The 24,148-nt window shown below is 36.4% G+C and overlaps 1 protein-coding gene and 1 non-coding gene across 2 annotated transcripts in view; both read right to left on the bottom strand.

The window, feature by feature from the left end:
- Positions 1 to 24,148, bottom strand: part of LOC101526771 (protocadherin-9) — a 549,048-nt gene that overhangs the window by 238,260 nt on the left and 286,640 nt on the right. The window lies entirely within an intron of this gene.
- On the bottom strand, positions 17,506 to 17,611 carry LOC118758028 (U6 spliceosomal RNA). Its single transcript, XR_004995492.2, has one exon. It is a non-coding gene; the product is annotated as a U6 spliceosomal RNA (small nuclear RNA).

The following is a 24,148-nucleotide window of genomic DNA, read 5'->3' as shown; positions in this document are numbered from 1 at the left end:
AGGGACAGTCCAAAGCCCTGTGACCCTGCACCCACAGGGGAAGACTCAGAGGAAGTCCTGGCTTCCGGCTTCTGATCAGCATCTTTCTCTCTGTCTTTCCTTCTGTCTGTAAATCTGACTTTCCAAGGAAAATAAATCTTTTCAAAAAATCTTCCAAAAAGTTGATTGTAAAAAACAAAGTTTTTGGGCCTGGCAGCCATGGCCTAGCGGCTAAAGTCCTCGCCTTGCACATGTCCCGATCCCATATGCGCGCTGGTTCTAATCTTGGCAGCTCCACTTCCCATCCAGCTACCTGCTTGTGACCTGGGAAAGCAGTCGAGGATGGCCCAAGGCTTTGGGACCCTGCACCCTCGTGGGAGACCCGGAGGAGGTTCCTGGTTCCCGGCATCGGATCAGTGCAGTACCGGCCGTTGCGGCTCACTTGGGGAGTGGATCATCGGACGGAAGATCTTTCTCTCTCTCCTCCTCCTCTGTATATCTGACTTTGTAACAAAAATAAATAAATCTTTAAAAAAAATTTTTAAAGAATTAAAGCAATAATATATTTCTAATTTACCAGTATTTTTTTTAACTGCAAAGAGCGTATAGACAGTAAATGCCACATACTATTAAAGGTTTCTTCTAAATTAAAGTATGCCACAAAATATTAAATAGCACAACATTAACTGCCATTTAGGGTAACTAGTACTGGGCCCAGCACGGTGGTCTAGCAGCTAAAGTCCTCTCCTTGTACACACCAAGATCCCTTATGGACGCAGGTTCTAACCCTGGCAGCCCAACTTCCGACCCAGTTCCATGCTTGTGGCCTGGGAAAGCATTCAAGGATGACCTAAAGCCTTGGGACTCTGTACCCACTTGGGAGACCCAAAAGAGGCTATGGGCTCCTGGTTTTAGTTCACCTCAGCTCCGGCTTTTGTGGCCACTTGGGGAGTGAATCATCAGGCGGAAAATCTTCCTGCCTGTTTCTCCTCCTCTCTATATATCTATATATCTGATTTTGCAATAAAGTTAAAATGCGTATTTATTTTTTAAGTAACTGTTACTTAAGGACTTTACTGCTGTGATACAATTGGAAAAATCCTGGGACGGGAACGGGCAAGGGAGCGAGCTAACCTTACACCTACAAAACTTTAGCAAAGAAAGCAATAAAAATAATGATAAATGTACAAATAATTTTTAAAATAAAAAATGAATTAGTGTTCATACTGCATAGTTTATTTATTTTAATAAGCAGGGATGGAAAAAGTGGAGAGAGTGAGCACTTTACCTACTACTTTCTTTACTTCATAAATGCCCAAATGGCCGGGATGGCCTGGGATGGAAATCAGGAATTAAAAGGCCAATCTCTGTAGCAGGTGCAGGAACTCAGGTCCTGGAGTCACCGCTGCATTCCAGGGTTTGGATGAGCAAGATATTGAGGTCAGAACAGCAGCTGGGTGCTGACCTGTGGTATTCCAAAATGGGATACGAGCATCATGTTTAACATTGCTAAGCCAAATAGACATTTTGGATATTATATTTTGCAACTGACACTACGAGAACCGAGGACTTATAAACAGATAAGTGAAAATAAGTTTAAGAAGTAGAGGAAAACTAACCTGTTAGCATGTTAAAGTGTATGACAGGTTTAAATAAATGATAGCCTTACTAAAATACAAAGGATATAGCATAACATAAAATTGCTTAATATATCTGTACAAAATATTGTTCTCTTCTGCTAATTATGTGATAGAATTTCCTCATACCTTTGCATTGGTTATAAAGGAGAGATTTCATAGAAACAAAAAGTACTTTGAACCAAATGGTTTTGTATTTATTGATTCTTCAATATGGTTAATGGAACCACTGAGTCATGAATGTTTAAAACCTAGATAGCAGTTTTATAGGTCTCCTTTTATCAGCAGAGCAGTGGCCATACTCAGAAGCAAAATTGTACACAAAATCTATTTTCAGTGATTCTTATCATTGTTACTCTTCTACTTCAAATTTGTCTTGTTTCTTTCCATCTTCCCTCCTGAAAGCATCCGAAATCTCATGTGTGTTATAAAGTTTTCATTCTGTTTATACTACCATAATATTTATGCTACACCGCTTAAATATTATATGTAGAATTTACATCTTGATGTTTCTTGTTAAAATTGATAGGTCAGCTAGACTAAGAACTGTAACATGTTTATTTATTTAGCTTTTGTCATCTTAAGCAACATATGAATTTAAAAATTAGACTTATTTTTGGCACATAACTAAGCTATGCCTACAACTGAAATGCATTTTAGTTTAGTCCAGTTTTCTCTGTGTGCCTTGTTGTCTTTCAAACAGATGAAAAAAAAATTAAAGACAGTGATGAGAGTGACCCCAAGTTAAGTTGTATCTTGGAGTGATTGGGTTTGGTTCAGTTTATGGCTAAGTCCAGCTGTAGGTTACTACACATCCTGGAAGCAGGTGATGGCTAAGTTGCTGGGTGCTGCTACCCACGTGGCAGGCCCCATGGAGTTCCTTTGCGCAAACTTCATCTCTGGCTTTGGAAGCAGTGAGGATGTAAACCAGTAGATGGAACAATTCTCTGTCTTTCTGTCACACCTCTGTCTCTTTTCCTTTTAAAACAAAGAAATATTTTTACACAAAACAACACATCAACAAAAGGGTTACCTGGTGCATCCTACAAAAACTATTTAATTACCACTAAATACCGACCCAAAATATATCATTCAAGTTGAAAATCATAAGCAAATAAATCTTAAAAATAAATTTTAAGAACTACAGGCAAACTTGATTAAAAGTCATATACACAATTATAAAACTTACTTTTATGTACATGTTGCCCCTAACATGAATGTTAAGATACCAGGGACAATTTGCTGCTATAATAAAAGTAGTTTGTCATCCAAGTACTAAGGTGGAAAATATTTTTCTATGTGCATAGGGGAGAAACTGTAGGATGCACTGTATTCCCAACATCGCTGGTTTCTACTGTCATTATGCATTGAATAATAATTCATGAATAAACTAAAATAAAACTGAATATAGGGCCTGGTACAATACCATAGTGGCTTATGTCCTCGCCTTGTACGCGCCAGGTTTCCATATGTGCGCCGGTTTCATATCCCAGCTGCTCTACTTCCCTTCCAGCTACCTGCTTGAGGCCTGGGAAAGCAGTTGAATATAGCACCTTGAGGCCACTTGGGGAGTGAATCAGAGGGCTCTCTGTCTCTCCTCCCTGTAAATCTGACTTTCCAATAAAAACAAATAAACCTTTACCAAAAAAATCCCCGAATATAAAATATCAAATTATGATTTTACATTGTGTGGTATAGATCTACATTTAGGTAAATTCTGTAACTGTAGCTATTCCATAGGAAGAAAAAACAGTTCTACAATATTGTTCGCAGACAGCAGAACATATGTTATGTCATAACAGCAAGCAAAAAAACAAAAAAAAAAAAAAGGAAAGAAAAACCCACAAAGTACAAAGAGGAGAAAACCCTTGAACTTCAATGCATAATAGGTAAAACAAGATGCGCAGCAATGTTCTGTTATTTAAAATCAATACTTAGAGCCTTGCCTTCTTTACAGAGATAAAGGATTTATCAGAACTAACGGTAGATCAGAGTGCTTAGCACTGTTTTAACAGATTACAGGTAGATTTTAATTTTGCTTTACAAATTGCAAAACAGCCTATCAATAAGATTATGGAGGAGAGACTTCTGCTGAGGAAGTAGTCTACTCTTGCACATTCAAATGGATCAGGGTAGAATACGTTTAAGTCCAGCAGATGGACAGAGAATGTATCTGTACATAACCTACGAAAGTCACTGAAATGATCACATCATCAAATCAGTTTTTTATTGTATGTATAAAATGTGCAGTTGGAAGTTTAGAAGAGTTTCTTTCACAAATCCAAACAGATGACATTGTCAACTATTTTAAATTTTAAAAAAGTGAACATTTCTCACTAATTAACATTACATTCCCCATTACGTTAAAATGAAGCTATATTCTGGTCCTTTACCTGTTTATATTTTATAATTATTTCCTTTATTAAAGGTATTATATTGTTTAAAAATTAGAGAAATTCAGGGAGACATTATTTGCAGCTGCCCATCAATGTAGAAACCATCATGTAAATAACAGAACATTAATTTATATTGCTTTCTCTTTACAGCAACAGGAAACAGAACTGCTGTTTCACTGCATATAACAGAATTTCCATATAAATGTGTCAGGCACTTTTCAAAAGTAAAGGACAGCCGAAACAACAACAATAACAACAACAAATCTAGCCTGTTCTAATATGATAAGTGCTTATAGACTCAGAAAACATGATTAGACCTAAAGTTAAGGATACAAGTATGGAGATATTCTCAGACACAGAATTGCCTGGTGAAAGAGTAACTATGAAGACTGTTCGAATTACTGAGGTCAACATCAGAGGATGATAGGATGTTGTCTCAGGAAGACAAGTGAATGACAGCAAGTCAGCGGAGCCTCTGCTTCATTTATTGTTCAACCAAATCGCTTCATCATTTTGTGAAACTATGTCTACATACTTAAAAAGGCTTTGCTTGGAGAAATCATTTGACAAACTATTAACACAAATTTATATTTTTGAAATTAAAAATTATGACAAGAAAATCTTGGCATAGTCTAAAGAGAGCCCAGTGCTTGTGTGAGGCGGCTGCCCAGGAATGAGTGGAAGGCATGTCATGCTGCACCTGGCACTTATGGATGTTTTTCGTAAGTCATTGCAGAAGACCTCGGGTGAGATTCCATTCTTTGCAAAGTACACATAGATATTTCACAAGGGGAGAATTAAAGAGTTGCTGAAGAAGGAAATACCCCCAAAGTCCTCTTTAGCACAGCAGAAAGTTTTTTTTTTAAAGCCTTTCTTCCCTCCTTGGCACTTTCAGAAAGTGCCCTAGTCCACAGTTAGTTCCTCTGGAGCAATTGCCAAAGTCAGCGCCTCAAGCAGAGAGGGCAGGCGCGCAGCGTCAAAGAACTCAGTGATGCAAAGTATGCGCTTAGTCTGGAAAATGCTGCACTCCCCTCAGACCACTCTGCGAGCATTCAGCCAGGAGTGCAAATGTGCTTCTGAAGACTCCTTAGGGCCAAGGTTCAAATGGCTTATTTTATAAGTTGTTCCTAGGATTGTTTTTAGTTCTAATTAAGGAAACTGAAATTCTGTAAACCAAATGGAAGACTTTCTCAATGAAGTGAGAAATCATTACCTGGTAGTACTTGAGTTCGTAATTCGTGCTTCAGGGACAGAGCTGACAGGCACAGAGTTTTGATGACATGATGGGCAGGGTCAGGAAGAGTCATCAAAAGGCAAGGAGTGGGAAATTGCATTGCACAAGGAATTGCCCTTGCGCATTGACTTTGAAACCTGTTGCTTCCATTGTGGGTGTTCATGATCACACTGGTAGAGAATTCTCAGGCGAATAATTTTCTTTTAAAATGAGCTTCTTTATTCACTGACTTATTTCCTGTCATAATTATTTATATGTTCATTTTTTTTTCAATATGTACAACTTTGGAATTTGGAAAAATTTTTGTGGAAATAGGTAAATTACCAAAAAAGGCATGTCTCTCATCACCTTTTTCCTATGACCACAAATTCAGAAAACTAGCTCTTGATACGGCTGTGGAGTATGCGGTGTGCTTGCTTTATGATTTGCATTTAATTATTTAATGTCTTATTTAATCTTACACATCTCTTAAGAAAAACAATATCTCAGTTCCGGACCTCTGGACATACTATAGGGCAGTGGTTATCAAAACAGCCTGGTACTGGCACAAAGATAGAGAGGAAGATCAATGGAGCAGAATAGAAACACCAGAAGGAAACCCATACAGATACAGCCAAGTAATCTTTGACAAAAAGACAAACGACAATCCAGGCAAATGGGAAGGTCTGTTCAATAAATGCTGTTGGGACAACTGGTTAATAGCCTGCAGAAACAAAAAAATAGATCCACATCTCTCACCATACACTAAGATCAGATCCAAATGGATAACAGATCTAAACCTACATCCAGAAACCTTCAAACTTTTGGAAGAAAATGTTGGAAACACACTGGAACACTTAGGGGTAGGCCCTCACTTCCTAAAAAAGACTCCAAATGCAGTAGAAATCAAGACCAAAATAAACAATTGGGACCTCATCAAACTAAGAAGCTTCTGTACAGCTAGAGAAACAATCAACAAAGTAAAAAGGCAACTCACAGAATGGGAGAAGATCTTCGCACACGACATAGGTGATAGAGGGCTGATCTCCAGAGTATACAAAGAGCTACAAAACAACCAAAATGTCAAAACAAACAAGCCACTCAAGAAATGGGCACGGGAAATGGGCAGACACTTCACAAAGGAACAAACCCAAATGGCAAATAAACATATGAAAAAATGCTCAAGTTCCCTGGCAATAAGAGAAATCCAAATTAAAACATCAATGAGGTACCACCTAACGCCAGTAAGACTGGCCCACATGAATAAAAGCACCAACAACACTTGTTGGCGAGGTTGCGGGGAAAAGGGAACCCTACTCCACTGCTGGTGGGGCTGCAGGCTGGTACAGCCTCTATGGAAATCAGTATGGAGAATATTCAAACAACTCAAATTCAACATATCGTATGATCCAGCAATAGCACTCCTAGGAATATATCCAGAACACTTGTTTTATGAGAAACCAACATGCACTCCTATGCTCATAGCAGCACAATCAGTAATTGCAAAAACATGGAAGCAACCAAAATGCCCATCAACAGAGGATTGGATAAGAAAGCTATGGTTCATCTACTCCATGGAATACTACTCAGCTATTAAAAAAAACAAAATGCAGTTCTTTGTGGCCAAATGGGCCAAACTGGAAACCATAATGCTAAGGGAAATGAGCCAATCCCAAAAGGTTAAATACCACATGTTTGCCTTAATTTAAGATGATATGATGTTATGTATAACATGTTATGTTTTGAATGTTATATGTTGTGTATAAACTAAAATTGAAGTGTAGTTGAGGTGGTCACAGAAGGTGGCTGGGAACTCGCATTTACTTTTAACATATTGGTTACTCATTACTATGTCAATTAATTCCATAATGATGTAAATTTTTGCTGATGGTATGTTGGAGCTTTCAATTGACTGGGATGATACTCTGCTGGCTCTGTCTTCAGACCAGAGAGGGTATACCTAAGAAGCCGTTGAACTTGACTGGACAATAAGATGCTGGACTCTATGTTTGGTATACGCTTGCAATGGGGGAATCTCAACTGAACTTGAGCTGTGGTTATGCAACAAGGTGGAGGAATCCACCATGGTGGGAGGGTTTGGGGAGGGGTGGGAGAACCCAAGTATCTATGTAACTGTGTCACATAATACAATGTAATTAATGAAGTTAAATAATAAATAATTTAAAAAAAGAAAAAAAAAAGAAAAACAATATCTCTATTACTATGAGAGTGAAGTTCACAGAAGTTAAGTTGAAATATCTGGAAAGACTGAATCATAATTAAAATGGAGACTGATACGAAGCAAGGTCCATTCTTGGTTGACTTCATACAATATTTTCAGTTACTCTCACATACTCAGCCAAAGTATAATAGAATTACATTTGTGAAAGGGCAAGAGGAATTAACTATCGGAATGCTGCTGTTTTTTATACTGAGAAAGGTGTCTACTGCACCCCTTTAAGAATGGCTTCAGGATGCTAGTTTTGTGGCACAGCAAGTCAAGCTACCACCTGTAACTTCGGCATTCCATATGAACACTGGTTCAGATCTTGGCTATCCCACTATCAATCTAATGGCCTGATAATGCACTTGTGAAAACAGTGGATGATGTATCAAGTCCTTGCAACCTTGGGAGAGCCAAGTGGAGTCTCAGGTTCCTAGCTGCAACATGGCCCAGTCCTCGCTGTTGCAGAGAACTGGGGGAATATAGCATCAGATGAAAGATTTCTCGGTTTTTCTCCACTGTTTCCCCCCTCTCTCTGTTCTTTGCTGTCTCTTAACCTTTGTAACACCTGCCTCAAATAAATAAAACAGAATTTTAAAATGTGGCTTCATAGACCACCTGTTCACCAACAAAGAGCTTTTAATGCATATGCTAGGCTTATCACCCTCAATGTGAAAATTATTTCCTATTTAGCTCCAAATCTATATCTGTGCCCCTCTGACATACCCTCAGCATTCTGTATCTCAAATCCCATGGAGGAGACAGGCTCCTCTATGGTGTAAAGTGGGATGTACTTATCTATATCAACCTCCTGCCTGATGCATCAATACATTGGCCATGGGAGGTCAACATATTGCAAGATACTGGATTCTGGGGCCTGCCTACTCTTTTGTTGCACATATTGAGCCTTCTGTGTTTTCTGTCTCACAAATTCCAATGACAAAACTGGTCCTTCTTCTGGAATGTTGTTTATATTTGCCTTCTACACTTGATCATTTTTTTGTCATTCAGTGGTTGGTAAAATACTGGTTCCAACAAAGCAGGTTATCACCTGAATACAAATAAATGGTCAAGTAATAAAGTTGGCTGAATGATTGTGTTATATTGAAGAGTTCAAAGGGAACATGCAACTCAAAGCCATAATTTAAAATACTTTTTTGAAATCAAGACCACCTGGTATGGAAAGTGAACTTAACAGTGAAAACACTCCTATTGCATTTTGAACTGCCCGAGTTCAAGGACCTGGATTTGGCTCCTAGTCCCAGTTTCCTGAAACTGCAGACATAAGATGCAGTGGTGATGCCTCAAGTAGTTGGTTTTCTGCAACCTGTGAAGAAGACCTGGATTGTGTTCTTGTTAATAGTGTCCAGCCTCGATCTCAGCCCTGGTCACTGTAGGCATTTGAAAAATGAAATGGCATTATGGAGTTCCTCTCCTCTTTACCACTTAAATCTTCTATAAAATTTAGAATATTGATCTTAACTAATTTCCACACCATCCATCCACATCTCCTCTCAGTTCTACCTAGAGAAATATAGCTCAACACTAGTTGAGAAGTCAAATATTATATAGTCTAGGAAATGCGTCCTTCAGGAGAACCATTAGTAGAGCACAGAGCATCATTTAATAGGAGAATGTAAACAAAATTATCCAGACTCAAGACAAAATGTAAATCATGATCAGTCAGCACTTGGTCATTCCTAATAGTTCTTTTCCTGAATCAAACATGTTGAATTTTGTTGTTCACACAATTAACTCTTCATTTTTAGACACACATTGAGTTCATAAATTGGATGTAATAAAGTGTTCAGAGCAAAGCTGTTTCCCTTGAGTAATTTGCAGAGAAACTTGTGCAACTAATTCAAAAGGGCTTCCATACCTGTCTAATACTAGAGAATAAAGGAAAGCTAGCAGTTTAAAGTAGTCCTATGTGGCGTGGCACAATGGCTCAATGCATAAATGCTCACCTTCCATGTGCCAGGATCCCATACAAGATCCCATCAAGATCCCTGCTGGTGGCCTGGGAAAGAAGCAGAGGATATCCCAAGACCTCTGGACCCTCCACCCCCATGGGAGACCCAGAAGAAGTTCCTGGCTCCTGGCTGTGGATTGGCTCAGTTCCAGTCATTGCAGTCACCTGCAGAATGAATCAGGAGATGGAAGATCTTTCTCTCTGTATCTTATTCTCTTTGTAAATTTGTACTTCCAATAAAAATAAATTAAATCTTTAAAAAATTTATACTATGCATTTTTTATTTATAAAATCTAAAGGGGTGAAGGGGTGTATATGTATATTTGTATATTTGAGGATCATATTCAACACATAATATGTTCATAAGTTAAGTAATAACATATTTACATGTAATAATATCATAAACCAAATACGGGTTTTTTTTACAGGTCCTTTAAGAAGCTTTGCATTTACTTGAATGCATGAGTTCCATGGAGTTTATTTAACATTCATAGATTTTGCTTGACATGGTTCATGCCTGAGGATTTATTCTCCAGAGATTGACATCTCATATTACTTCAGTGTCCTATAGGTTCCTTTCTATCTTCTTATCCAAATAGAACTTATGTTGATTCCTCCCATGCACTCTTGTAAACATGTTCCTGCCTTATTTGAGTTTCACAACTCTGAACAGCTTCATGATTTCCCTAGTTCTGAAGCCAAATAGCTAGGAATCACCTCTGATTCTTTTTATCCCTTCCTACATAAAAATTAATGGTATCAGCAAGACCTGTTGCTTTTGCCTCCAAAATAGATCCTGTTGATCCACGTCCTCTATAACCCCACTCTCACTTTTTGCCTTCTGAGCTCTAGTGAACAACAGAGTTTCCTTGCTGAGCAAGCACTGTATCCACTCAACTCTTCCCCTGCTTCAGCTTTGGCCTCAAAAAAAATCCATTCTCTACACTCTATCCACAGTAATTTATCAAAGCTGTAAATGGAAGTTTGTGTTTTTGCTTCTGTAAACTGCACAACGGCTTGTCCTCTTGTTTAAAATAAAACCTGAACTCCTTATTTTAAGAATAAGGCACTGCATGATCTAACCGCAGTCCTTCCCCGATTACTCAGCAATTTCAGCCTGATGTTGTGCCAACCCTCAGTGCTTTATGGCACTTTCCTTATGAGTCAAACCATTCAATCCTTAAGATATTCATGCCTTTTATTTGGAAATCTCTGTGTGCCAAACTCATTCTCTCATCTTTGCATTTTTCTACTAAAGTTTTGGTTTACATGTTATCTCTCAGGGAGTGGTTCCTCTGTTAGACATTATAAACCAGCAGCTTATCTGCGCACTACCTAGTTTAACTGTATCATGGCATTTTGCACAACTGAAATATTCACATCTATAAAGGGTCTTTTTGTAGTTATTATCAGTAATACCCTTCCCACACCACACTCCTGTATAAGTAGTATGGTCTGCCACTGTCTCTTCTTATGTCTACAGGCTTAAGTGTGCTTGACATGTTGTTCTTTTTTAATAAACAGTTGTGGGGATGGCATTGTGGCACAGAGTGCAAAATCATCGCCTAGGGTACCAGCATCACACATGGGCAGTGGTTTGAGCCTTGGCTATTCTACTTTGGATGAAGCTCCGTTAATGTGCTTCAGAAAATAGCAGACGATTGTGCAAGAATTTGGAACACTGTCCCCATGTGGAAGATCCTTATGAAGCTTCAATTTCCTGGCCTTGGCCTGCCCCAACCCTGGCTTTTGTGACCCTCAGGAGAGTGAGACAGCAAATGGAGGAGGAGAAGCTCTCTCTCTGTAACACTACCTTTTAAAGCAATCAAAAACATTTCTTGAAGATTAAAAAACTCTGCGAAATGAGAGTTTGTTGCTGACAATAAACCAGCGGGGTACAATCTTTGCTTTTACTTTTCCCCAAATTAAGATTATACTCCCATGGCTTGTTGAAATATCTAAAAGAAAAACTAGCATCAATCACTTTTTCCAGGACTTATAATGTGAAATCTGAAAGCCTCTAGTCAAGGGTTTACCAAAGATTTTAATCAAGTTCTTAAATATGGCAGACAGAACAATATCCAATAAGTGAGAAGGTCATTACAGGTGACATTGCTAACTGACTAAAATCATAAATCTCTTGAAAACATCAGCCCGTTCAAAACAAGGAATACTGTGGAGATTTTTTTCTCACTATTTAACTTTTTTATGTCTAAAATTAATATGTTAGTCATAAAATACTCCATGTAGTTGTAGAAGTTCCAACACATTTCACTTTATTTCTGATATAGTCAAGAGGGAGTTATCGCCGACAAGTGATTTTTTTCACTGCTTTCATCTCCCTCAGAAATGCAAATCTGAAATTAAACTCACTCAGATACATCATGCACATAAAGCAGAGATGTAGTTTTTTTTTTTTAAATTAATGACATTCTGTAGACTTTTTTTTTGTCCAGATATCAATGGAAGATTTATATTCAGGCACAGAGATATAACTTCTTTTCTTTCTATAAATGCCATGTGGAGAACCTCAGGACGATATAGAAATATAACACAATATCATAAATTTTGTGCTTCTTTTAACTGATTCAGATCAATAAATGCCCATTCTAAATACCATATTCTCATTCATGGTTGATGTTGTAGAGATAAAAGATTTTTTTGTACTGGCAAATTGTTGTCCTGACATTGCAGCCTGAAATGGTATTTGTTTCATACATCCAATGTGTTTCACCCCTATAACCAGGACATAACGTCATGGAAATCTGTAAACAGTCATAACAACTCAACTGCAGATGAATAATTACCTACTTTTCTGGCAAATGTTCTACCATTTTTCTGAAGGGATTTTGCATTCAAGATCTTAGAGAAAAACCATATGGAAAACCTAGAAAGTACAGTGAAACCAAGTCCTGGAATGAACTCTCAGTCGTGGGTTTGCAGAAACTGGAGATGGTAGCAGGTTCTGACAGAGCAGCTGTTAATGCGAACACCGAGAAAGTATAGCATTCATCTCCATCTTAGATTTCACACTTGGCTGTATGTTTCCCAAGTAGTGAGTGATCTCATCTTCAGACAATTCCATTATGCAACATTTTCCTACTCAGTTTCAAGATATTTTGGGGTGAGAAATGTTATTTGATGAAGAACACATATCTCTGTATAAAATCATTTGGCCAGACTCAGCTTGCTTAAGGAAAGAGGCAGATAATCACATCCATTCTTCTCTATTTCTATACATTTCATCTAAAACAGTTGATATACAAATGTAAAGTGGCAACCAATTCATTGTTCGAACATCTGGTTCCATATTTCCTCACTAGGAAATAATAACAATAATTTTTTTATAAAAAAAGCTGCAAGGGGGAAAAAAAGCTAAGATTTCATAAAATGCTGGCAAGAGTCTACTCCATTCTGTCTGCAGGCATTCTAAGCTTATGTATAGTTCTTTGTTCCAGGGCAGAGAAGAGTGAAAGTGAGAGTGAGAGCGAGAGCGAGAGCGAGAGCAAGAGAGAGAGCGAGCGAGCGAGCGAGCGAGAGAGAATGAGGGAGAGACAGAACAATACAGAAGGCAGGATTTCGAAGAGTTGGGAAGAAAGTATGGATCATGTTAGCGACTGAAGCTGGTTCTAAGGGACATTCAAGGTAGAACAGTCCTTGAAGGTCCTTGAAAACATTTTGTAATTATTGTGTGTGTGTGTGTGTGTGTGTGTGTGTGTGTGTGTGTGACAAAGGAAAAGAGGGAGAGAAGATGAGAAGGAGAGAAAGAGAAGCAGTGACTAATACATTTGTTCATTACACACATGCCCACAAAACACAGCGCTGGTGTGGAAACAAAACCAGCAATCTGGGATTCAAATCTGGTATCTCTCCTGAATGGCAGGAACCCAACTACTCGAGACACCATCAGTGCTTTCAAGGGTCTGTACCAGTAGCAGTGAGGACCCAGAGCTTGGAGTTGAACATGGGTATTCTACAACACTATAAATGCCTATTCCCCTGAAAGGACATTTGAAATCTGAAAAGGTAGTGTTTGAGTGCGAGTCACTTGATTTCATGTAACCTTCAAATTTCCGACCATCTTCAAATAGGCTTCCTAATAGTCCACTCCACTGAAAAGATACTTTGGATGGATATTTTCATTTCATAAGGCAATGAACTAATAATTGCTTCACTTCAGATAAGCAGAATGCAGAAAACCAATGGAAACTTTTGAAGAACAGCAGGCATTAACATATAGGGTCTTTGTAAGTATTCATAAATGGAAAAAGTTTACAATTTCCACAAAAGGATCCAAGATGCTAATGCAATTCTACCTTTCCTTTAACAAACCAGTTGTTCATGCTTTTTGTTTTCTATATATATGTGCCTTTCATAATAGCAATGATGCCTGAATAGATCATTTATCTTATCATGCAAAACAATTAGACAGTCAAAAGTAAATAAAACTCCAACTGGAGAAGTAAAGTCAGTTTATCAAAAATACTGTATTTTTATCTGTACTTTTTTGAAAATAAAAATTCCTTTAAGGAACTGGCTTTAAGGGTCTTAACACTTGTAAGATAGAATGATTTTGTCTGTTACTAGTTGTTCTAAACAGGAATTGACTGCTCTCAGAATCCAGTTAAGCCATAGCTTATTTAAAGACTATCTTAATTTTGCAGGAACCCAATATAATTATTGTCAGATTTTTTGCTGCATTTTAAAAATTGTATGTTAAAAGTAAAGTGTAGTATTGTATATGTTAATGGGGACTATCTTGGCATCTCATAGACAAACATAATCAAACCAGTATATTATCAAAGGGAACTAGAGGCTCATAAGAAATCCTGTGATAGGGCCCGGCACCATGGCCTAGCGACTAAAGTCCTCGCCTTGCACGTGCCCCGATCCCATATGCGCGCTGGTTCTAGACCCGGCAGCTCCACTTCCCATCCAGCTCCCTGCTTGTGGCCTAGGAAAGCAGTTGAGGATGGCCCAATGCCTTGGGACCCTGCACCCGCGTGGGAGACCTGGAGGAGGTTCCTGGCTCCCGGCTTTGGATTGGCGCAGTACCGGCCGCTAGGCTCACTTGGGGAGTGAAACATCGGACGGAAGATCTTCCTCTCTGTCTCTCCTCCTCTCTGTATATCTGACTTTGTAATAAAAAAATAAATATTAAAAAAAGAGAAATCTTGTGATAGCATGTTAAAAATCTAGAAAAAATAAATGATGGACATATAAGAGAAACGAGAAAAAGAGAAAATTTCCACTCCATATTGAAAAGTTCCTAAATTCAGTTAATCATTTTTTGGACGTGTGTCTTAATTTACTGTAACTCAGCTCTCTTTAAGCCAGTATCCTTCAGAGGGTACATTACCAGTTTTTCTAGGAAGAGCGCCATGTTGGGTGCTACACAAGATACGACTGACTCTACCCTTGCAGTTATTTCTCATGCAGTTTGTTTCTGGATACAGTTTACATGTGTGGCACTACCATACTGAAATTGAATTTAAGATAATGCATGGTATTGGTAGACCATTTTAAAAAATTTGGTTCACATTACTTTTGAAGCAGCTCACTTTCCCCTGACAATTATTTCTCTTTCCCATCCATTACAGTTGAAGGCTATTCTGTGATTGATCTTCAATTATTATTTCAAGGAATTTCATTTTCAGAACATTGAATAAACTCATACTTCTTATAATACATCAATATTTTTACCTGAACAAATAATATTACAACACAAACGCATGATCCTAAAAACAAAGAGATCTCTTAAGTCCTTACATTTACTTCTTTTACGTAATAGACCAGAAGGACAAGTATTTTGTGAAACAGGATTTATCACCAGGTTTAATAACTAAACAGAAAATGTTATTGAAAACTCTCAGAATTATGATTTTAAATAAAATTTAACTGATATTACTGCCAGAGACTTTTAAGAGATAAGTAATTATTCTTGGGGATATACAGACATTGATATTGGATCTCTGCTTAAAACTCTCTTACATAAAGCAGATACAAACGCATCAATACCAGCCTAACTTAAGTACATGTTAATTTTTAAAAGTTTTCTAGCTTCTATTCTATGTTCCTCCGCCTGCATTCTGAGCCTAAAGAACTGTTTAATAGACAAGTTTAAAGAGTGCAATTGTAATGTACTAAATGCTTGTGTCTGCACCAAACTCATATTTTGAAGGTGTGAGCCTCAGTGTGTCTACACTTGAGACAGAACCTATGAGAAGGTGAAACAACATAAATGATCTTATAAGAATGAGAGTCCCCCCATAAAACAATTTTGGACAAGATTACAAAAAGTGAGGGAAACATCAGAACTTTCTCTCTCAAGACATACAAAGACATAGTGAGAAGATGGATGGCTTCAAACCAGCAAGAGAGACTTTCCCTGAGACCGCCATCAATTGACATCTGAACCATGCACTTCCTAGACTATAGAAATGAGAGAAGTCAGATTAGCATTTTTAAAAACTTTTGTTTCTATTATTTTGTTTCTATTATTATTTCCCTATTATTATTTCTATTACTATATTCTTGTGGGGGATAGGAATTCCCCCTCCATGTCCCTTGTCCCTGTCAATTTTAACAGACCACCATTTTCTCCGATACTTTTACAATAGTATAGTCCTTTAGCAACAGCATTCAGCTATTTAAATGAATCATGGCATTGTAGGTGCTGGAGATGGTGGAAAATCTAGTATCATACTGTCAAGATACATTTAATGATTTCATTTGGAGTCCTTCTTTTATTCAGGATGAGATGCATACTGCACTATATTTTTGCTTCCTGGTATGCTAGTCTACATTTTAGAGTCCATCTAAGGAAATATATGTATATTCATCTTTATATGTCTATTTGGTTTGTAATTTGCATGAATGTTGGCTTATGCCACAAAGAACATATGATATTTTTCCTTTTCAGATTGGCTTATTTCATTGAGCATAATGGTCTCCAGTTGGTACAATTTTATTGTAAAGGGTAGAATTCTGAGCAGTATTCCACAAATATTAAGAATGATAAGCACATTAATTTAGTGAATACTTAAGACATTAGGATACTTAGGTCCAGAGCAATAATCTAATGGCAAAAGTCCTCACCTTGCATGCGCCAGGATCCCATGTGGGATCATGTCCCGGCAGCCCCACTCCCCATCTACCTTCCTGCTTGTGGCCTGGGAAAGAAGTTGAGGATGGCCCAAAGCCTTGGGACTCTGCACCCATGTGGGAGACCTGGAAGAAGCTCCTGGCTCCTGGCTTTGGATCAGCACAGCTACGGTCATTGCAGCCAATTAAAAACAATAATCTTAAAAAAAATTTATTGTGAGCACAATTCTAAAAGAAAGAAGTGATCTACATTAGGAAATAAGACGTTAAAGTTCTACATTCCTCATACTATTTGTTTGTAAATGACTTGATATGCATACTCAATGCATGCATGAAGAAATTTTGCTTTAACTGAATTTTCTGTTAGTTCTTTTTGTTTAAATGGTGATTTGCAAAACATGTTAACATTCAGATTCCCCCAATTTTACTACAAGTACTCAAGTGTGTGTTTATGTGTATTACATATTTCTTCCACAAAAATCATTTTTTTCTTGTAAGTTCATGACTCCTAAACAACAATGAAAGTACTGGAGAGGTCCAACTTCTTACAAAGCTATCTAGTAATTCTCACCTCAACCTGCTCCATTCTAGACTCCAATAATTACAAATGTATCTGTTTTTAATTATAAATTCATGAATATTTTTAAATAGTATTTTTCTAGGATATGATTTTTTTTCCATTTAACAAAACTCCCTGTAGATTTGTCAGTGGTTTAATGTAGCAACACTTGTATTGTTATTGTTGCCATGTAATACTCTTTTGTGAAGTCTACTTATGGGTACATTCACTTGTAGAGGAATTTATAGACTTATCAAGTTGTGCTTAAGTATTTTTATTTAGGTTTGTATGTAAGCAATTTTTCTATTTTTACAGAAATGACCAAAAATGCAATTGAAGAGTGAATGTAGACAGTTTCGTAAGGCTTGGTGAAATGCATTCTCCAAGAGGCTTGTGCCATTTTACTTTTTTTTTTTTTTTTTTAAATACGGAACACTTCACAACTTTGCATGTCATCTTTGTTCAAGGACCATGCTAATCTCTGTATCACTCCAATTTTCATATATGTGCTATTGAAAGGAATACACCATTTTTACATTTTGAATACAAAATATGAATGATCTAGTGTTTCTGCTTGCTCTCCAAAATTCAGTGCTTTCTTCAATTTTATTTGATTACTTAATCTCTTACCTGGTAAATTCTAAATACTTTGAATTTTAATTCCAAATAAAAATACCTGTAATTAAGTAAGAACTCAAAATCCTCTTGGATGGTAATTTGATTATAAAGCTTACTGAGTATCGAGTCCCGTGCAATGGATCGATGGCTGAGTCCTCGCCTTGCCTGCATTGGGATCCCATGTTGGTTCTGGTTTGTGTCCCAACTGCTTCACTTCCCATCTAGCTCCTTGATTGTTGCCTGGGAAAGCAGTAGAGGATGCCCCAAAGCCTTGGGACCCTGCAGCCACATGGAGACCTGGAGAAAGTTCCTGACTCCTGGCCTCAACTGGGCTAAACTCTGGCCATTGTGTACATTTGGTGGGTGAACCAGTGAATGGAAAATCTTTCTCTCTGTCTCTGCTTCTCTCCATAACTCTGATCTGTATTCTCATTAAAAATAAGTAAATCTTAAAAACAAACAAAAACCTTCCTGAGTATCTTTTGACTTGCCCTTATGACACTTATAATCATGTTAAGTAAAAATGAAATACAAGTATTGAAGAGTGTCCTTGAAAAGGCTAGGCAGAAAAATATAGTTGTCCTTACTGCATATAACATTTTAAGGAGGAAAGCAAGAAAATGCTTATGGACATTTCTGAAGAATTTAAATTAAGATATTTCTTAAACGACAATCTTTGGAGGAAACTGTAGAACATGTGGTTCTCAAAATCTAAGGAAAATTTATAAAACTAGACAAAAAATTCCTGAGGTATATGACTGTATATTTTGTATTGAAAATGAAAAAAAGTGAAAATTACTGGCGTGGATATATACATTAGTACTGTTCATTAATAAAATCTGTAATTTTATATTATAAATATCCACTTAAATGTCCATTATTTTTCCGTATTACATATAGCAAATCTTGCCACTGAAAAGAAGATATTTTTCACTATTTCCAAACACACTGTTATCTAATAAGATTTAAATTTTGTTGTCTACAAAAAACATTCATTGTTACACTGTAAGCTTTCCTATACAAATAACATACTCCTATATTTTACCGGATACTCAGATCTAATATTGCTCCTCACCAGGCTTCTATTGTGATTTGTTATGGCTTTTCTGAAACAACAGTACAACACCTTCAGAAATATCTTTATAAATAATGAATACATGTGATTTAAAATCACTGACCCTCTGCTTGGTACTTGCTGACCTATCAGAATGATTTGCTTAGCTAAATGTATATTGAAATTATAATAGCCAAAGATTGAATGTTATGATCAAATATAAGGACATTATCAAAGGCTTTGCAACATTTATTTATGTTCTTCGTTTTACCTTGGGTGTTATTAATCAGAACACAGTTCAACTATTTCATTTGCAAATGTGTGACTCTAAGGGAATTCCTTAATGCTCTATATGAGCTTTCTGAATACATCTCTTTCCATATGTTCTCACTAGATTATACCATAGTAACTGACACAGGTTGGAACTTTCTATATATAATTTAGTATAAACTGAAAAATTCCTGGATTAATACCTTTATAATTACTAAATTGCAATCACTTAATTAAGGGCAATTTGTTGAGTCCAGTTGATATTTTTTTATTCTGGTGCATAACCAATTGCATTGTAATACAACCTATCAGTCAATATTATTTGCCTGTAGACATATGCATATTTATCCATTTCACTGACATATTATTTTACCTTTTCAAAGTTTTGTTAATTTGTCCTTCCCACTTTCTTCCACTCCACCAACTTTTAGTAGCTCTATTTTCTAACTGTTGTAATTTTAAAAATCTATAGTCTATCCATAAACTCTCCTAGCAAATGTCCTTATCATTTTGGACAAAAATCACTCAGGAAAAATCAGCTCAGTAAACGCTATTTTCTGCTTCCTACATGCCTAGATCCTGAGTCAGACCAAACAGCTACTGTGGTTTAGCTACATATTTGGGATCAGCCTAAAGTGGAATCAAAAGATTGCTAAGCAGCATTTGTTGTCTGGTCAATTCATTTGAACTGCTCCACAGACAGTTCTTCCAACCAGCTTTAGTCTCAGACATCTATTCTTCCTCCATCCTTTCACAATCTCATTTTTCTTCTTTTTCTGCTGAGCTAACCACTTGCTTTAAGGCAAGTGATCTATTCTGCTAATACACAGAGAAAAGAGAAGTCTTCCGATGAGAATAAGCTTAATTTATGACATACAAGCTCTCTGTGTGTCTTATTTTCATGAGTTCCTTTATGTATGTTTTAACTATATTCATTTATTTGTTTGAATGAAAGGAATACAGAGACAGATAGAAAGGGAGACACGGAGAGAAAGCGCTGGCATACGCCGGTTCCCTCCAGATGTCGGCGAAAACGTGCGTGGAACTGGGGCTGATGCCAAGACCTAGAACTCAATTCAGCCACCATCCCTGCCCTCCCGGATCTTCAATGTCATGCTGCTGATGTAAGGCGCCAGAGCTGGGAACTAAACTCCTGATTGTAGATATTCCAGTGAAGAACTCAGGCATCTTGACCATTAGTATAAATACTCCTTTGGGCATCTTTTAAAACAGATTAGTTGAAGTAGTCTCTCCTTTGTCGTGACTTGTGTTTTCCCAATTACCTCAGCTTTACCAAGATCTCCGTGTTGAGTCACTCTTGTTATTTTCAAACCCCTACTTCATTAATTATGGATCTTGCAAATAGATTAAGACCTGTATATTTTCAGAAATAACTTTTTCCAGCTAATAGGATTAGCTACAATATTGCTGTACTTATTTTCCCCCAATATTCCTAAAAAAACACACGTTCCCTACTAGTTCTATCCCATCACTTTCTTCAACAAACACAGTGTCCCTTTGGCCAACAAGTGCTTCAGAGAAGCTGGACTGAGTAAATGCACAAATTATTCCTTTGTGACTAAACAGCTAAGGGTAGGATATTAAAGAGGTGGCCCAACAACAGGAGGGATTTTGCTTAGGAAAATCTCATACGTAACTTTTCAGTCTTGGCTCACATCTGGTTCCTGACAAAAACACACCCTCTTGTACTTCTTACACATTTCCATCAAACTTTTATTGCTTCTTCTTTCAATCTGTTTCACCAAGTCCATACAATTACTAGCATTAGAAATCTTAGTGGTTCTCCTATTAAGTTGTTTGGATCTCTCTCATTAGCACTACAATTAATTGGCCCATAATTAAATAGCCTATAATTAAAATTTGTCAATAATTCCTAACTGATTTTGGATTAATTTGGAGGTGTTAAAAGGCCAAAGAACTCTGTAAGATCTGCCCTGACTACCACTTTTCTGTTCAAAACATATTGCTCTTATGGAGTTTCTTTAATACGTCTTTCTTTTTGTTGTCTCCCTGGGCTTATAATTCTATTTGACCACATGGTGTCTTATTCATCCATTAACATCTTTTCCTACTTTTGTTTTTAGTTAAGATGTTATTTCTCAACATTTGCTGATTGCCTTTGTCAACCATTATCAAATTTTTTTCTCCCTTCTCAACATGACCTGTAAGCATTTCACTTTCTCACCAAATTCTAAGACAAGGACTTTTTTTTTTTTTTTTTTTGCATTAGAAGATAGTTTGCACTACAATAGACACACACAAAAAATCATCAGATTAAAATATGTAAGTTAAATACTACATACTAGTTTCAATTTAAGTATATATGAGAAATCACCATAAAATGTCTCATCAAGGGTGGGGATTTTGTTTGGCTTAGCATTTAAAATACCACTCAGGGAGAATGTATCCCTTGTAAAAGTGTCTAGGTTTGAGTCTCAGCTCCCATACTGATTCCTGATTCCTGCTATTACACACTCTGGGAGACACTAGGTCACAGCTTGAGTAATTGGAGCCCCTTCACGTACTTGGGCAATGTGGCTTGGGATTCCAGCTTCTGGCTTCTGCTTGGCTCACATACAGCAGCTGTGGACATTCAGAGAGTAAATCAGCAGCTCAGGGGTACTAGTCTGTCTAAATACCTCACTAGCTCACACTCTCTCTCTCTCTCTCTCTCAAATAATCAAGATAAGTCATTAAAAATAAATTATTTTTAAACACAATCACAGAAGAGAAAAAAGTGAAGGCAAAATTTACAAGAATCCAGAGAAAATAGATGTTCCATTTATAATTCACATTGATTTAATGAACAAATTGTAAATTTAAATCAAATATTAAAATATGAATGTTTTATTTTCTACTTATTCTTTTAGGTAGAACTTCAAAATTAAAATATAATACAAAGAGTTACTCATAAATAAAATTTTCAGAACTATATGATTAAGAATGGGTTTTTTAAATATAAAATACAGATTTCTTTATACACACACAAACACACAGAGACATACCCCCAGTGCTATGTGTTCTATATTTCTTTTGATAATGACCATATTCATAACAATGAAAATTAAGGCTGTTGATTCAAATCTTTATAGCCATTATTTGGCCTTTGGGACAATCTCACTTACAATCATGATAAATAACATTCACAGATAGTGTTGTAACCTGGGTAGCTCACTAAATAACAAACTCCTAAATAGATTTTCGCTTCTTCTAGTCAATGCTTCTTTGTTATTCAGCATGACAGCATCCACCCTATAATTGCAAAAATAATCTGTTTTGTTTTGGAATCAGAATTACACATTGACAAGTTAAGCTGTGAGGCCTAAATCAGGGGAATTTAAGCTAATATGGAAGCATTCTCATGGGAAATACTTAAAGGGACAGCAAGTATTTTAAACATTCTCTCTACTTCTCAATTCTCCATTCTTACATACAATGAAATCCTGGGAGAAGAGCTATAAAATACAGATGCATTGCTTTGCCATTGGATTAAGAGATATCTTGTATGAATAATTTAAATAAAAAAATAGCTATGCCTCAACATTAAATTTATTCAGAAGATATTTCTATCAGCATAATGTATTACTTCTGTTTTTCATCATATAAATGTCAAATAGTAATTTCAAACTAATTAGCTATGCCTGGATTTGTATGATTATGTTTTTCTACAGTCATGTATGTACATACAATCATAATCACCAAGGTATTTTGCTCCTTGAATTGAAACAGCATATACCCTTGTAGAACAAGTACTTGGACAAATTATCACTGAAAAATAGGCCTGCTCTTAAACTATTTAAATCAATTTCAACTATCTTGCTGTAGCTACAAAACTTCAGAAATACCATCATTGATTTTGTTAGAGAAACAATCTGCAGACAAAACTAGCCAATTAAAATCATAAATAATAGTATGGGTAATATTTACCAATAATATTCAAATGAAGATAGACATTTAATTTTTGAAGTATATCTTCAGAGTTAATTGATCTTTAATGTAGAACTATTATTTATACCATTCAAAATATACCCTGATTTCAAAGAAAATTATTAAATAATTAATAAAATTGGAAATGAATAATTGAAGTGTAATTTGAATTTTTTATTCATGGCATTGCAGTATTTACCCATCAACACATGAATTCTACATTTGTAGTACTGAACATTTGCATAATCAATGACATTAGCATTTTATGGTACCTATTTCTGATATTTTTTTATTGTCTGTGCTTGGTAGCGCTGAAATACGCTGCATACAATGTACAGTTCATATCTCTATTTCTATTACTTTTGTATCCCCAAAGAAATTGAAATACAAACAGCCTGGTGCACTGATAGGGGATTGCTTTCATATTTTCGTAAGTTTGCTGTTCCACTTGAGTTGAAGTGCAGTAGTTATTGGTTAAAAGTGGGTTTTTGGAATTACGGATTTTAGCACTATGTTGACTGAGGATTCTGATGCTCAGCAAACTTGGTTAAAACCTTGAAAGTGACAGATGCGTGCAAAGTGAAAAACAGGACACACCACTGTGGCTCAGCTGAGACACTTCCACTAGAGGTTTCATTTTTCTTAAGGTGCTGGTGCCCAAAGAATGTTGAGAAAACTGTAAACACAAACTAATTCTTTTAATACAATACTTTACTGTTGTTACAACTAATGATGAGATTAACATAAAACCAATATGTGCTTCTGTGTGGAGAGTATATTATGTATCCAGATATAAATTATTTAAAAGTTTTCTATTTTATCTGCTTACTTAATATATTCAATGTTTCATGTAGATAAATTGAAATAAGTAAAATAACAAATGACATTATAATTATAGAATGGTTTAGAATCATGTTTATAGCATAGCATAGACTTATAGTATCATTCTTGTGAACTACAAAACTTTACTTTTAGATAACTTTTTATAATGTTCTTCAATATCAAGGAAAATATCACAAATCTAGGTTCACATTATCTTCCTACCTGAATGTGTTGCTTACCTATTTATTGCAGACATAGCTGTAAGAAGACCTTCAAAGGTGAAGATTAACTTTGTATCAGGAGTTGATGAATGTCGGTCTTCGAACAACTTATTTCATATTAATGAACTATA

Source organism: Ochotona princeps, chromosome 12 (assembly GCF_030435755.1).
Source record: "Ochotona princeps isolate mOchPri1 chromosome 12, mOchPri1.hap1, whole genome shotgun sequence".
NCBI lineage: Eukaryota > Metazoa > Chordata > Mammalia > Lagomorpha > Ochotonidae > Ochotona > Ochotona princeps.
Note: the sequence above shows the minus strand (reverse complement) of the source record. Positions and strands in the feature narration are given on the sequence as shown.